This window comes from Aythya fuligula, chromosome 15, assembly GCF_009819795.1.
Source record: "Aythya fuligula isolate bAytFul2 chromosome 15, bAytFul2.pri, whole genome shotgun sequence".
Classification (NCBI taxonomy): Eukaryota; Metazoa; Chordata; class Aves; order Anseriformes; family Anatidae; genus Aythya; species Aythya fuligula.
Genome location: NC_045573.1, coordinates 12,492,505 through 12,507,513, shown reverse-complemented (window position 1 = coordinate 12,507,513; position 15,009 = coordinate 12,492,505). Strand labels below are relative to the sequence as shown.

The window sequence follows — 15,009 nt, the reverse complement described above, 5'->3', positions numbered from 1 at the left end:
TGCGCAACTTCCCTTTGCTGAAACGATGTCATCAGAAAAGCTGCTCTTCAGTCCCTCTGAGTCTTCCAAATAGACAAATATGTGAATTTATAACCTATCAATCAGGAAAACAAGCAAAGAGCTCATTAAAACCCAACAGCGTTTCTCTTTATTCAGCACAGAGCAGTCAGTAAGTCTCTCTTCTCCCTTGTAGTGCCTCTTTTAACCCCCCGGGTCCCACTTTTCCCCCGTCTCGAGGTGTGTTTCTGCTTTGCTCTGCAGCGTTTTCCTCGGGGGTGCTGCCTGTGCCGTGTCGGTCTGCACAGCACCGTGTAGGGCAGGGGCAGCGCAGCAGCGGTGGTGAGCGATGCTGGTTTATGGGGACCTTGTAAGCTAGCCTGCAAACGAGCTCTTGGCGAGGATAAATCGCCTTTGCCTTGTCAGCTGCTGGGCCTTAGGAGATTTTGGATGTGTTGTGGCTGTGGGGAGAGGAGCCCATCCACCTTGGTGTGCTCAGCTCAGCTGCCAAGGCTTTCCCGTTGCCGTGGCTCAGCAGAAGAGCCGGGAGCAGTGCAGGAATTTACTCTGGTTTCCCAAATCAGCAGCTTTTGAGACTCATGCCCATCTAAGCCCAAGGCCTGAAGGCAAGGAAGGCCTCAGGGACCTGCCACCACCTGTTGCCTCTCTGCACTGCGAGGCAGACTCAGAGAGTAGGAGAACTAAATCACTGGCACCCATTGCTTTGAAAAGCTGGCTGTCAGTCTGGGGGAGGGTTTTCTACCCGATACCCCTGCCAAACACTGCCAGTCCGACTCCTCATTCCTCTGCCACAGCAGAAAGCATCCTCAGGGCAAGCTGAGTCGGTTTGCCAGCATTCCCAGTAGGTGCTCAGGGGGGCTGGATGAAGCCAAGCACAAAGAGGAGGCGCTGTGCAGTGCCACCGTGCCTGCCTGACACTGTGTCCCCTGCCTGGAGCAGTGCCATGGGGACAGCAGATCCCTGAGCCTCTCCTTTCCCTTCTCCCTGTCCCTCCTGGCTCCCCCCTGGGTGCTGGCAGCAGTCTGGGCTGGGCAGTGCAGCTGTTTGCTGCCACGATAGCTGATGTGCTGGCCGTGTGCTCACCCGTAGGTGTGTGGGTGCTCCCAGGCGCAGGTTTCAGGGTCTCAGGGTCCCAGCACCCACCTGAGCATCTCCCCCGTCCACCAGGCGAGCCGTGCTCACGGGTCACGCTTCTGCCAGGCACAACGCACGCTTTATTAGCCCAGCACACGTCCCAGTGCTATACCAGGCGAGAGGGGCACAGTCTTGTCCCGAGCTCAGCAGCAACCGAGAGCAGTCTCGTTAGTTCCACTTATTAAAAAAAATTGCTGGGGGGGGGGGAGGGAGAGAAGGCAGAGAAAAAGAGACGTATTGAGGAAACACTTATTTCATTCATATGTTGTTTACTGAAGCAAATACTTCATTATTAGGCTTTTTAGGGTATTTTTTTTAAAGCCAGGGCCACAAAGTCCCCACTGTTAGGGCCGGTGAGCGTGCCGTGGCCCCGCAGGGCGCTGCTCGCTCACGCTGCAGCAGCCCCACGCTGGTGCATCAGCAGGAACCGCGCGGCACGAAGCCTGTGCACTCAGGGGACAGGCCTGGAGGCTGCTCGTGTCTGTGTTTATCAGGACAGCTTTTGCTGACTCCTCTCTCATCCCCTGTGCTGGACAGCACACACCACGGCTCGTGGATGTCCGAGGCGGCGCGAGCTCCAAATGAGGCCAAAACTGGCAATGGAGGAAGGGAAGGATTCTTGGTCTGATTTGTTGCTGTTCTGCTCTCTGTTTGTCTGTGATACTGATCTAGCTCCAAACCCTAAATAACACGAAGGCATGAGAGACAAAAGTGCTCTTTATTTGCAGCTCAACACCTTCTGCTGTTGGAGTTAAGAATCAGAAACCTGGCAGCTCCTGCGGAGACTTCTCGGTGTCTCTGCAGAGCCCTCTGAGAAACGCGAGCGATCCTTTTTTCCCCCTTAGGGTGAACCAAGGTGAAGGGAGAGCCTCCTCTCCCGTGTGTGCCACCTAGGAAATGATCCACATTTCTCTTTCAAGTGAGCCTTAAGCACACAGGAAGGCTGCAACCTGCTGTTTGCATCCACTCCTGCACATGTGGAGCCTGGGATCCTCTGGCCCGCCGTGCCCTTCCAGCTCTGGCACCCAGCAGCAGTTTGTCCTCCTGGCATCCATTTGTGTCTTTCTTTTCCTTTCCTACCTCTCATTCTGGTATTCCCTCTTCCACCCACACCTCTGCTTGCCTTCCTGCTGCCCTGTTTATTTTCCCATACTCTCCCCTTGTCTCACCTGTTTCTTGTTGTTTTGTTGTCTCGCTCTTCCCTCTCTCCTTGCTATTTCTATCTGCCCCCCCCTCCCCGTTCCACGTGCTTCGTGCCGGGCAGCCTCCCTGCGAGCTGTGCTCGGAGCTCTCTATTCCCCCGGCGGTTCAGGAAAAAATGCAGCGCATTCCTCCTTTCCCCGTCCGTTATCTCGGTTCTGCTCCTTGGCTGCCCACCGCAGGCTGCCGGAGCTGCTGGCAGGAGCCCGTCGTCTGGTGGTCAGACATGCGGGAGGCAGCCAGCCCCTTGTTTTTGCTGCTCAGCCCCTGGCGAGGTGCTGAGCGAGTCCCTGGCTTCCCCTCTGCCAAGGGGAGGGAGGCGCAGAAGCCTGGCGGCAGCGCGGGTCAGAGCCGGGACCTGGCGTGTGACCGCTGGGCTCGTCCTGCTCTTACGCTGCTCCGAATCGTGGGTTTGGTTCTAAAGCAAAAGGAGTTTCGTGGAAATGCTTCCATGGATTTATTCGGAATTTTGTACTGCCCCCGTTGTAACGCAGCCGTGCCAGGGAGGTGCCTCCTGCCGTGGGCAGGCAGCGTGGGTGCCCCGTGCCCATGGGCTGCTCACCTCCTGACACCCAGTGCCACCGTCCTGCGGGCTGCAGGGCCCCGAGCTGCTGTTTCTAACCTGGCACTCGGGACTTTCCTGATGCAGCTCTTTGCTGGCTGGTTGTCTCTTTGCCAAGCACCACGGGAACTGTCAGCAGGTTTTGGGGAGCCAGGGAGGAACAGCACCACGAAGGGCTCCGTGCTGCTCTGGGTAACACAGCCTGACCCGTGGGGTCCTACTCCTGGCTTCCACGTCCACGAGAAGATGTGGATGCGCTTCTCTTCCCAACCAAGTGGGTCCCAGCCTGAGCAAGGAGCAACAAGAGAGAGCAACAGCCCCTGATGTGTGCAGCAAAACACATCAGAGCCCGGGCCCTGTGTGGGCACCTGGGAGCCAAGAGATGCTCTTGGCAAGCGGAGAGGTGTGGGCACCCGCTGGTGACACAGGCATGCAGCCCTCCGGGGGGTTCACCCCCCCCATCCCACTGGTGCTGTCTGTCCGTCCGTCCTGGCTCCCCGCTCGGTTGTGCTGAGCACAGGTCCTGGACAGGCTGGCGCGGCGCTGAAATGAAAGGAGAGGCGCTTTGTCTGACTGGGAGCGCTTTAAGCCATCGCTCAGGAACAATGGCCAAGCTATGGGGTCATTTGTTCTGGTATTTCAGCAGCTCCTCATGATTTATGGGATGTTTTGTTCTGCTGCTTGTCTTAGCTTCCCCCTCTCCACCCTCCCTGTCTCTCTCCCTTCTCCATTTCAGCTCCTCCCCCCCACCTCACACACACCCCCCCTCCCCGTTCCCAATTCCCCTAATAGCTGTGGAGCCTCTCTGCCGTATGAAGTAATGCTAGCTGGGACTTATTGAATTAGCCGTGTGGAAACGGGCTCGGGCACCGCGCTCGTGGTCTGCTCAAGCACGCGGCAGCTCTCGGAGCCAGGACGGGTGGCAGGGCCCTGCCCGGGGGCTTCGGTGCCCCTCGGCTGTGCACAGCCACGCGTGCTGCTGCACCGAGACGCCCGTGGATGTGCGCTGAGCGTGGTCGAGAGGAGCTGCATGCAGCCAGCGAGGTTCCCCGGCTGTGGGGAGTGCTGGCAGAGAGGCAGGAGGGGCTGAGCCGCTGCGCTCAGTGCCCAGGACACCTCTGTGGGCAACGGGGGTGCTGGGCAGAGGGCACGGGGTGCAGGGGGATGTGGTTTGAGAGCCTGGGTTTGTCCTGGCACCCTGGGGGTGGCTGTGGTCTGCGTGCCCGGGGGCATGGGGGAGCAGGGGTTCGCCTCCCAGGGGCTGGGGATGGGGCTCGCTGGTGTCTGAGGGACTCACTGAAGGGATAAACGAGCCTTCAGAATAGCTCCCTGAAGGCTGGGGTTACCTTTAGGAAAACGTTTGGAAGGAATAATGTATTAACATAAAATCCCTTTTTATCCTTGCTGTCTGCGAGTCACCTGCAGACAGACAGAGGCTCGAGCCTGATCTCCTCCTACGGTGGCACCGGTGCCCCTGCTGCCAGCGCTCCCCAGCCCGCAGCGCATCGGCAGGGGCAGAGGAGCCAGGGCAGCAGGGAAAGGAGCTTGGCTGCTGGGTGCTGTGGGGCTGGGCAGCTCCGGACCAGGAGGAGAGCAGGGGCTGGATCCTCCCTGCGAGCAGCGTTGTCACCCGCTGCCTCCCTGCTGCCCCCCGTGCTGGTGGCATTAGCCGAGGCCCCAGCTCGTGCCAGGGCCCCCCAAGGAAGCAGCTCGTCCCGGTTGTCTGCACTCAGGGGAAATGAGCTCCCATTTGCTTCTCTCACGAGGCTTCAGTGGGAAAAACTGAACCCTCTGGGAAGGTGACAGAGAAAAAATTTCAGAGACTGATGTCCAGGTTCTCCCCGTCTGCGACCAGAGCCCTCAGCCAGATCCCTGCCTCGTTGAGTGCACGGGGAGGAAATGTCATTTATTTGAAAGACAAATTTGAAATATTGTGCCCCTGCATTGTTCTGGGCACTTCCCTCTGCTGGTAGCTGACACCTCCAAGCTGTGATAAGATTGTTTCTCAGTGCAGCATATCCATTATCCCCAGTGCATTTTGATTTCTGTCAAGCAGCCCGTTTGCCTTGGGCTAGTTGATTTGTTTTAACTCTCATCATTTATTTGCCATTTCCCCCGGCCTGGATCTGCAAAGCAGGACAGATGCCTTTGGTCTCTGCCAAGGAGCGGGGAAGATGCTCTTCGTCTCGCAGGGTCTCCCCTGGTCCTTTTCCACAGATGGAGCCATGCCCAGGTGCCCGCTGCCCGGATTTGTACCCCCCAGCTGCACGCATCCTCACATTGCTTCCCCGGTCCTTTCCGCCAGCTGTTTCAAGGGATTGAGTGCTCCTCATCCTCCCTTGTCCTTTCCAATCCCTGTTGCACAGATTTTCTCTGCTCTTAGATAGTTCCCTTCTGGCCGAGGCACTTCTGCCTGCCAGAGCTTCGGGAACCTCTTGTTTGTCTTCCTGGAGAGCCTGTCCCGGTGCCAGCTCAGCGCTGGACCTGCTGGCCAGGATGGGCAGCATTCAGTGGGGCGGCCAAACTGGAGGCAGGAGGCAGCCCAGAACACCGGGACACCAAGGACCTGCCCCTTTGGTGTGCTGGGCTCTGTCCCCACCTCTCCTTGAGCCTTTCTGCCATCTGCACGCTCCCTCATGCCCATTGCTTCACTCCCATCCCTCTCATCCACCTTCCGAGGAGCTTTGTGAGACCAAGGGACCTGCACAGCTGCCGAGCCCCGTGCCTGCTGGAGGTCAGGGGGAGGCGGTTACATTCCCTTCTCTCCTCGCTTTCAAGTTTCCTTTCAGGGCTCTCTGTTCTCCCTACCACAGAAATTTCCTCCACCAACCCCTGGGCAGCCCTGCGGCGTTCCCCTCCCCATCCCACTTTGCCTCTGTTGCTTTTATTCATGCTTTCAACGGGGAGAGTCAGCCAGGGATGAAGGTTTTCTGCCACCAAGAGCTGTTTGACAAGGCGAAGGAGGTTTTTCCATGTGGGCAGCACAGAACAGTGCAGATCTGGTAAAAATTTCCAGTTTCAGGGCTAGGGAAGGCAAGGTTCGTGCTTGGCTTTGTCCAGAGTGGATGTGGGCACTTGGCAGCATCATGAGAACCTGCACGTGGTCTTCACTTTGCCCACGGTGCAGGGCTTCACCCGAGTGCCCCCCAGGTGCTTGGACACAGGTTGGTGTCCACCCAGGAGGAATCCCAGCAGGGCCGGTAAGGGCTCACCAGTTAGCAGCTGGGAGGGAAATCTCTCCTGCCTGCGCTCGGGGAGGGCTCTGTATTTATGGTCTGTTGCTTCTGGGTATCTGAGGATGAACTGCTGGCCTGGGGCTTGGAGACCTGGATTCCCCTGGCCTGCTGAGCCACGGAGGGTGAGATCTGCCCCTCTTTGTGCCCTGGCTTCTCGTTGTTTAAAAGGAGCCCAGCAGCAATGATCTCAACGATCCCTTTTCTCAGGCACCTGGAGATCTGCTGATGAAGGAGCTGGCTGTGCTATCAGGATGCTCTGTACGTGGGGTCTTCTGCTGGCAATCCCATTCCCCCGGCCCAAGGACAAGCTGTGGGCTGGCCTGGAGCTCTTGGAGCTGGCAGCTCCAGATGGAGCTTGCCCAGAGGCTTTAAAAGTTTGGGATCACAACCCGGAGCCTTTAGCTTGTGTGACCACTTCTGCAAAGAGCCTTGATGTTCAGCTTTCCGTGCTGGGTCTGGCATGGCAGAAGCCTGCTGTGGCTGGGCAGCAGATGCTGAAAAAAGCAAGATTTTTTTTTCCTTTTCTCTTTTTCCCCTGAGCAGAGTTCTTGTCCATCAGCATCTCCTCCAGGGAGGAGGAGGCAGTTCCTCTGGTCAGAGGCAGTGGCAGGAGCGGAGGTGGGTAGGTGACTCCTGGGGCTGGGGAGGTGCAGGCAGGTACGATATTAAAACGTTGCCTGTTTTGGCTTGAAATACCGCTGTGCATCAGGCTCTGGAGCCAGAGGGTGCCTTCTCCTTCCGTATGGTTATCCAGACTATGGTGTGGTGGAGGCTTGAGCCTTTCTGCCAGCCTGGCCTGTGTCAGAAGGCGCAAGCCATGGAGCAGTGCCGTGTCCAGGTGTCACTCCGTGCCACCCGGTGCAGGGGAAAAGCCTCGGGGGCAGCGGCATCCCAGGGAGGCATTCGTGGTGCCAGAGGGACTGCTCTGCCTCCGGTCTGTGCCACAGCATGGCCCTGGTCAGAGGCACGGTGCTTGGGCAGCAGGTCACCGGGGTGCCCAGCACCATCCCCATCCCGTGCCCAACCCAGGGCACGCGTCGGCTTTCTCCGTGCAGCAAAATCCCACGAAGCCACCGGCCAAATCCCGGGAAGTGAGGAGGCTGCTGCTGGCCGCAGATAAGGCGGGGTGACATTTAGCTAATGCTGCTCTCCCTGTCTGCGCCGCTGTCTCGCTGGCTGTCCAAGGGGCTGCCCGAGGGAACCTCGGCTGCGAGCGTCCTCCCGTGAGCACGGCGGTGGGGGACCCTGTGAAGCGCTCACCTCTCGGTGCTGCAGGAGGCTGGTGCTGCCAGGGGCACCCGTCCTGGCCCTGCTGGCTGCGGAAGGCTCGCGGCGAGCCGAAAAGCAGCCGCGTGTGTGGAGCAGAGCTCCCCTCGTGAACTCCGCGTGAACCCATGTGGAGGTTCTTCTGGGGCTGCTCTTTGGCTGATTTCCTCGCTGACGAGGCAGGTCTGGAGCAGGATGCCGGACCCGAGGCTGCCTGCCACGGGGGCGCTCACCTCGTCCTCCTGCTGTGCCAGGGAGGGGGGCTCTGCTGCCCAAGCAGCCGCTCCTCACCGGGAGGAAAAACGCCAGCAGCCAGCCAGAGCCGTCCCTGAGCTGCAACCACTGCTTCCCAGCCTCGGGCTGGGCGCTGGGCACATCCCGCAGCCCTCAGGAGAGGCAGGGAGGGATGAGCAGTGTCCCTGGAGCGGGGTCTAGAGGTGGCGAGAGGGAGAATGGGGATAGTGGCACCTGCCAGGCATGGGGCACCAGCTCTGCCGGGTGTTTGCAGCCTCTCGGTGACGGAGGAGCCCGAGTCCCTCAGCTCTGGCTGAGATCTCCCACTTGGTGTAACTGCAAGCAGGGATCTCCCGGGTGCTTTGGGAGATCTCAGAGATCAGCCCCAAGAGCAGAGCAGGGAAGGAAAACCCTTTTCTTCCCATCCCTGCCCAGTGGCTGTCCTGTGCCACGTCCACCCAGGAGCCCATGGAGCCATTTGGACCCCTTGTGACATCCCCAGGAGGGGAAGGACGGTGGTGTCAGGTCTTATATTATCACCAACAGCACAGGGGGCTGGCCAGGCTGGGCAGGGAGGCGAAGGTGCTCAAGACATCCTCACGTGCTGTGCTGCACAGGCGAAGGGACAAGGAGGGCACCTCTTGCTCGCCACGATTGCTGTGGATAGAGTCAGCGGGCGCTTGTTGTTGAGGCTGTTCGACACTTTCCAGCGGAAGTTTGTTTGCTTATACCTTTGCCAGACCTTAACTGTTAGGGCTGAATTTTTCCATGCTCACTCTGCCTCAGGCTGAACTTTCTCCTTTTTTTTTTTTTCTTTTTTTTTTTTCTTTTTTTTCAAGTTTCAGCAGAAGGTTGGGGAAAAACGGTAGCTTTGCCAATATTATTTTTTTTTCCGTCTCTTTGTTTAAGGACTTCTGGTGCCTCCATGCTTTGGAAAAGAGACTTGAAATTTGGCAGGGTTGGTACATTCCTGGTGGAAATCAACCCAGATTTGGTCAAATTGTTAGCCTCTGGAAAGCATGGCCGTGCATGCTCGGAAGAGCTTGGAGGAGGCGAGCACCCTGCAGGCGGTGGGCATGGGGCTCACGTCCCCACGTCCCCAACAGCAGCCCCTTGCCCTCGTTGGTCTGGGTGAGGAACGGTGACCGTGAGGACCCCCAGCAGGGTTTGGTGATCCTCATCAGACAGTCCCAAAGCATCCCACAGAAGGTGACTTTGTCTTTATCTCTGTTTCCACGGCTGGAAGCTGAAGCCCGGTCTGCTGGCAGAGCCCCCATGGGTGTAAGCGCCGGGAGGAGGAGCTGCACGGCACGGGGTGTCCGAGCACCTCGGGGTGCTGAGCTGGGAGCTGGGCACAGCTCCAGCAGCCAGGAGAAGCTGAGGCAATGAGTGATGCAAGGGGAAAACCTCCATGTGCTCCTGCATCCTGTGAGACCTTGGGAAGGGGTGTTTGTACCCCTTGTGTCTCCCACGGGTGTGCTTTGCGGGCCTGGTCACATCCACTGCAACGCGGGGACACGAGAGAGAGTCCTGACGGTCAGAGGTGTGACCTGGCATTTTGTTCATTTGGCTTTGTTCTTTTACATCGGGGTGGAAAGCAGAGCTACCTGCCCTGCTGGGGGCTTCAAAACTTCCCCCGTGGGCTCCTCTGTCCTGAGCTCGAGCATCTGAGAGCTCCCTGAAGCTGGAGGGAGCACAGCATGAGGTGGGAAGCTCCAGCGAGCACCGCTCGTGCCATCGTGGGGTGATTTCTGGCAAGGGCTGGAGACCCCAGAGCGTGAGGGGCAGGGAGCTGTGGGGCCAGGGACATCCCCAAGGGGGTGGTTGCTCACGGACACGGTGCCAGGGACCTCGTGTGGGCAGCGTCCAGCGTGCCCAGTGCTGCTGGCCGGGTCCTGCTGGGTGCCTTCCAGCGGGAAAGGGGTTTTCTGACTCCAGTAACATTTACCAGCTGGGCAGCAGCTCTGGAGCCGGGTGTGTGCGTTTGTCTGTTCTTCCATTGTGTCTTGGCCGTCGTCTCCTCCTCCCCGCCGAGATCAATGTCTGTGGCCTGCCTTTTATAACCCCTTTGGGTGCAGCTCTGGAAGTCTTCAGCCGGTGGTGCTGGTTTTCATCGTGCAGCGTTGGCGCGCTCGAGCAGCTTGGTCCCCGTCTAGCTGGATGGCTTGGGTGGGATGATGGGCTGGAGGTGGGCTTCCACCAGCAGGGACATCCCAGCAGGGGTCTGCAGGGGGGCAGGAGCTCGTCTTTGGGGGCTTTGGGGTTCAAGGCTGGATGTGTCGGCTGGGAACGGAGAGCAGCCACAGGTGTGGGGCAGCGAGCTCAGATGACCTCCAGAAGTCCTCCTCCGGCCAATTTTCTGGAATTTCATGGTCAGGGAGAAGAGGTGGTTTCTGACGAGAGCCAGACCTCACCAGCGTATTCTTCCTGGTGGCACAAGGTGGCGCAGGAGGTTAAAGGATTTGCTTTTCATCTGCACAGGTCTGGGTTCAAATTGATCCCTCTCACTGCTGTCATGAGTCCATCGGCCTCAGCCCCTGCGGCTGCGCCCCGGGACAGCGGGCAGCGGGCGGCCGAGGAGCCTGCTGCCAGCAGAGCGGGGTGCTGTGGGGCCAGGAGAAGGCGTGTGGGTGGCACCCTGGCAGAGCATCCCTCCTGCACACACCACAGCCCGTGGCTGCAGTGTCCCTGAGGCACGGGGACATGCTGGTGGCCCGCAGTGCACCACCCCGGTCCCACAGCCCCATCTCTCACTGGTACGGTGCCCAGAGGAAGGTGCTGACCCCACACGGGCTGGGGTCCTCCAGCGGCTCCTCCATCCAAGAATTGGAGCTGGGACCTGAGCGTGGGGACAGGACCAGGCGAGGCTGAGCGTGGCCTCACCTCCATCCTTGTTCCTCCCAGCAGGGCGGCTGGGTCCTGGCTGTGGGGCTGAGCGTCCCCATCTCCACATCCCAGCCCTTCCCCTGTGCTGCTCCCGTTGGGGCTTAGCTGGGGCCCGGTGACACCACAGGGAGAGTTTTTTTTTCCCCCCTCTTTTTGCCTTCAGTGCTCTTTGAGCCCAGGCGTCGTATGACTCAGCTTCTGCATTTGATACCCCCGAGAAGAGTTTGCACACATGCATCCGTGGCACAGAGCGGTGCCTGTTCCTGGCAGGCCGCGCAGGGATAGGGTTTCTTCCTGAAACAGGCAGTAAGTCCCCACTCTTCATCCGCTCCTGACATGCGGAAGTCGGATTTAGCCGGGATGGTGCCAGTGGGTCGGGGCCTCCTCCAGAGCGCTGCCGTCCTGCTCCAGCATCTGGACGCCCTGCGAGGGGCGAGGGAGTGCTGCTAAGGAGCAGGGCAGGTGCTCGGCCGGGCCCCCTGCACCTTGGGGATCTGCCTGTCCTCTTGTCCCTACCTGCAGAGGTCCCGTTTCTTGTGTGTGCCAGCAGCGTCACGCACATTTTGGGTGCTGGGGCCGAGCCGTGAGCTCTGGCAGTCGGCGTGGGGCACGGTCAGCAGAAGTTGACACCGACGTAGATCCCCTGAAGGGCAGTTTGGGCGCTGACCTTTAGGTCCTGCCTGCCTCTGCTGCCTGGTCTCTGCGAGCAGCTTAGGTCTAGAGGCAGCTCCCGGTCCAGCGAGGTGCCCCGAGCCCAGGGGAGCTGGGCAGGCATGAGGGCACCGAGGTTTGTAGGGTGGCTGCGAGCCTCCTGGCCCCGTGCCTGCAGGGCTGTTGGTGCCGCCGGGGTTCCCCGGCGAGCGTCGGCCGTGGCTCGGGGAGGCCCGTCCTGCTCAGCCCTGTCCCCATCAGGTTCCAGTTAAAACCAAATGCGTTCTCCAGCCTAAGCTGTGCTGCAGTTTAAGCCCTTCCAAAAATGAAACAAATACCCACGGACTGCAATTCGAATTGCAGCTCAATTAGGGCTCGTTCCCAACGCGATCATAAAACCTCCAGTACGAAAACAAACAACCCAACCAAACCACATCCAAGCCTGACAGCATCCTCTGGAATGCCTTTAAAATAACAAGGGGGGCAGAGGAAGATGAAAAGCAGCGTGGCCGGTGGGCAGAGGGCTCCCTCGCCCTTGGGGCAACCCGTGGGGCCGGCAGGTGTGCGGCACCAGCTCCGCACCGCCGCAGGGACGTGATGGGCGCAGCGGGGCCGGGGGCTGCTGGCAACAGCATGGGGCTTGTGGGCCATGGCTGCGATGTGTTCCCGGCAGGATCCAGCGGGCGAGGGAGAGCGGGGAGGTGGGGGACGCGTTTTTGCAGGGCGTTGGAGGAGCCCGGAGCTGCCCCAGCCCGCCGAGGGCAGCGCGGCGCTGGCCGGGGCCGGAGCCGTGCGCGGCGGCTGGAATGCATCCCCCCGTCACCCTGCCTGCGTCCAGCCAGGCTGGTGCCGAGCTTCGGGTTTCACTGCGGACTCTAAACCCAGCCATATTTAGCGTGCGCTCCTCCGGCCTGTCAGGGAGGGGAAGCCACAGCACAACTAATAAAAAAAGCCAAACAAAAACAATGTAATTAAAGAGACTCAGCACTGCGTGTTCCCATAGCAAGAACATTTACCCAAGACTTCCTTGCTCAGATGCTTAATGTCAAGCAGCAATTAGAGGCCGGCGTTGCCGGAGCGCAGCGAGGAGCATTTGCGCTCACTGGGAGGCAGGAGGGACCGAGCCCCGTGGCGGGCAGACCTGCCTGCCCGTGCTGTGCCACGGGGATGGGACTGGGGCTGTCTGCACGGGGGGACAGGCAGCATGGGTGGCAGGGGGACACCAAGCCCCAGGCAGCAGCTCCTGAGTCCCTACAGGCAGCAGCACCCTTGGTCTGCAGCGCACGCACCCACTTGGCTCAATCCCCGTGGAAATGCAGCTGCACTGAAGCAGAAATGTGGATTTTTGTGGGTGTGGGGGGATCCTGTGCCACCCGTGCTCCGTACAGCAGCTCCGGGCTGATGCCTCGTGGGCTGTGCACGCGGTGCTGGCGGTGTAGCTGCAGCCCTTTGCTGCAGACCTTCCCTGGCTGGGAGCACTGAGAGGCATCCCGGTGCCATTGGGCTGCTGCGTGTGCTGTGTATGTGCAGGTGGGGAAGGAGCAGTGCAGGAGGAGACGAGGGTATGGGCACAGCCTGTAGTGCTCACATGGCAGCAGTCCTGACCCTGATGGAAGGCTCTCGGGGATGGCCAAGGCACTGAAAGGCTAATTTCGGCCCTACTTAAATGGGAGTTGAGCCACAGGCTCTTTCTGGGCTCATTTAAATACCCCCGATCTGAATGCTTAATTAAAATAAATAAATTAAAAACAGGAAAAAAAAAAAAAGAAGCAGCAGCTTTATTGTGTTGCGGCAGAATTTGCTTGAGTGTCTCTGCTCCTTTCCTCCTGCAAACGTGCTGCTCGGATGGCAGAAATGGTGTGTTGTTTGGGGGGTCTCCGCAAGTGATCTACTTGATTAGCTCCAAACCTTTCTCAGCTTCTTAAAGCCTCCATCTCTCCCGGAATCAGAGCGTGAGCTGCAGGAGATCCGAGGGTCTCCTCACCAGGTGCTGCAGCTGCTCAGCTCCCCGTGCAAGTGTTCCCCAAGGGACACAGAAGTCTGCTGGGCTGGGGGGCAGCCTGCCCGGCAAGGCATGACTGGTGCTGTCCTGCACCCGCGCTGAGTCCCCTGCAGAGGTGCAAGGCTCTGGTGCTCGGGACACCCTGCCCAAGCCTGGGTGCGGCGCAGCAACTGCTTGTACCGACACTGGGCTAACAGCGCTGGGCTTCCGGAGCTCACGCAAAAATGTGCTGGCAGCAGTGGGGTCTATATAAGTTAGTCGTTATTGCTAAACAAAAGAGGCATGCTCGTTTCGGCTCCATTCAAAACAAAACCCAGCGGGTTTGCCAAGTGGGAAAAAAAAAAAAGAGAATCTGTAGGAAACAAACAAAGCCCTGGATCTGTTTTGTTGCCTTTCCTTAGACCCAGGTTTCAATAAGCAAGTGCATTTTCCAGACACGCAGATGCTTCTGCAGTGCAGAAATGCTGCCTGGGGCATGTGCCAGCTCCGGCGGGTGCACGGCTGCGGCCAGCCACAGGTACTGGGGTGCAGAGGCTGCAGGAGCCTGCCCAGCCTCTGGGGGTGCTTCACTGTGCAGTGGTTTTGCTCCGTCTTGGCACGACCTGGTCACCACCCACGGTCTGCACGATACTTAAATGCCTTGGGGCTGTGTCCTGCACAGCAAGCACCTTCTGTGCACCCACATGTTTGGGCAGCGGGATGAGCAGCAGTGCTTGTAGACTGCCTGGCACATCCAGGGGAGCACCTTTGCCGTTAAGGCTGGAGCTCAGAGGAGTTGCTGCGGTCCCTGTTTGGGAAATCCTCCTCATGCGGGTGGCTGGTGTGCAGGCTGTTCCCATGAGCTGTGCTGCTGTGCCAGGATGCCAAGCGCAGAATTTCGTCCTAGGTTTGAGCGTGCCTCTTGGTGGGTTATGAAATCCCACTATTTGGAAGTGCTTCCCTACTCGTGCTCCGCTTTGGATCCATCCTCTATTTCCCCAGCCCTGAAAAATTGCTTATGCTCAGGCGAAAGGAGTGGAAAATGCGAGTGCGTCGGCAGCTCCTGTCTGCTGGAAGCTGCCTTTCTGCTTGGTGGCCACAGGAGCCAAAAGGCACTCGTGTGCTGGCTGCGGGCTGCAGCGGGTTCTGCAGCGAGTGGCAGTGACCACGCCGTGTGCTCACCCGCAGGGCGCATGCACCAAGCCCCCAGGCTGAGCGTGGGCTCGTCGTGTGCTCAGCCCGAGGGTGCTCGAAAGAGAAAATTCCCCCGTGCTGACTTCTGAAGCAATCTGCACGCCAGTGTCCTCAGGCAGCTTTCTGGCTGACCCCTTGGTGCGAGCTCCCAGCTCGGGGTGAGGTTGCCCAGCCTGGGTTGGGCTTGCCCTGTGAGGTTGCCCAGATTGGGTTGGGTTTGCCCTGGTAGCTGGCTGTCAGGCTCCTGCTGGCCTTTGCCTGCTCCTTCAGTGGATAACCCCGAGCTGAACCAGGTCAGGAAGGCAGCTGGTGCTGAGACACCACGAAGCCATCCACATCGGGGTGTTCCCCCTGCCACCAAGCCACCAGGAGCCCCGCAAGGACCCAGTCCTTGCTCTCGTCATAGGGTCACAGAATGGTTTGGGTGGGAAGGGACCTTAAAGCCCATCTGGTTCCAACCCCCTGCCATGGGCAGGGACCCTTCCCACCAGCCCAGGCTGCCCAAACCCCATCCAGCCTGGCCTCGGGCACTGCCAGGGATGGGGCACCCACAGCTCCTCTGGGCAGCCTGTCCCAGCGCCTCACCACCTTCACTGTAAAGAATTCCTTCCTAATTATCTAATCTAAAACTACCCTCTTCTACCTCA

At 59.3% G+C, this 15,009-nt stretch overlaps 1 protein-coding gene across 1 annotated transcript in view; it reads left to right on the top strand.

Moving 5' to 3' along the window:
* Nucleotides 1-15,009, top strand: part of LOC116495362 (ankyrin repeat and fibronectin type-III domain-containing protein 1-like) — a 158,174-nt gene that overhangs the window by 129,654 nt on the left and 13,511 nt on the right. The window lies entirely within an intron of this gene.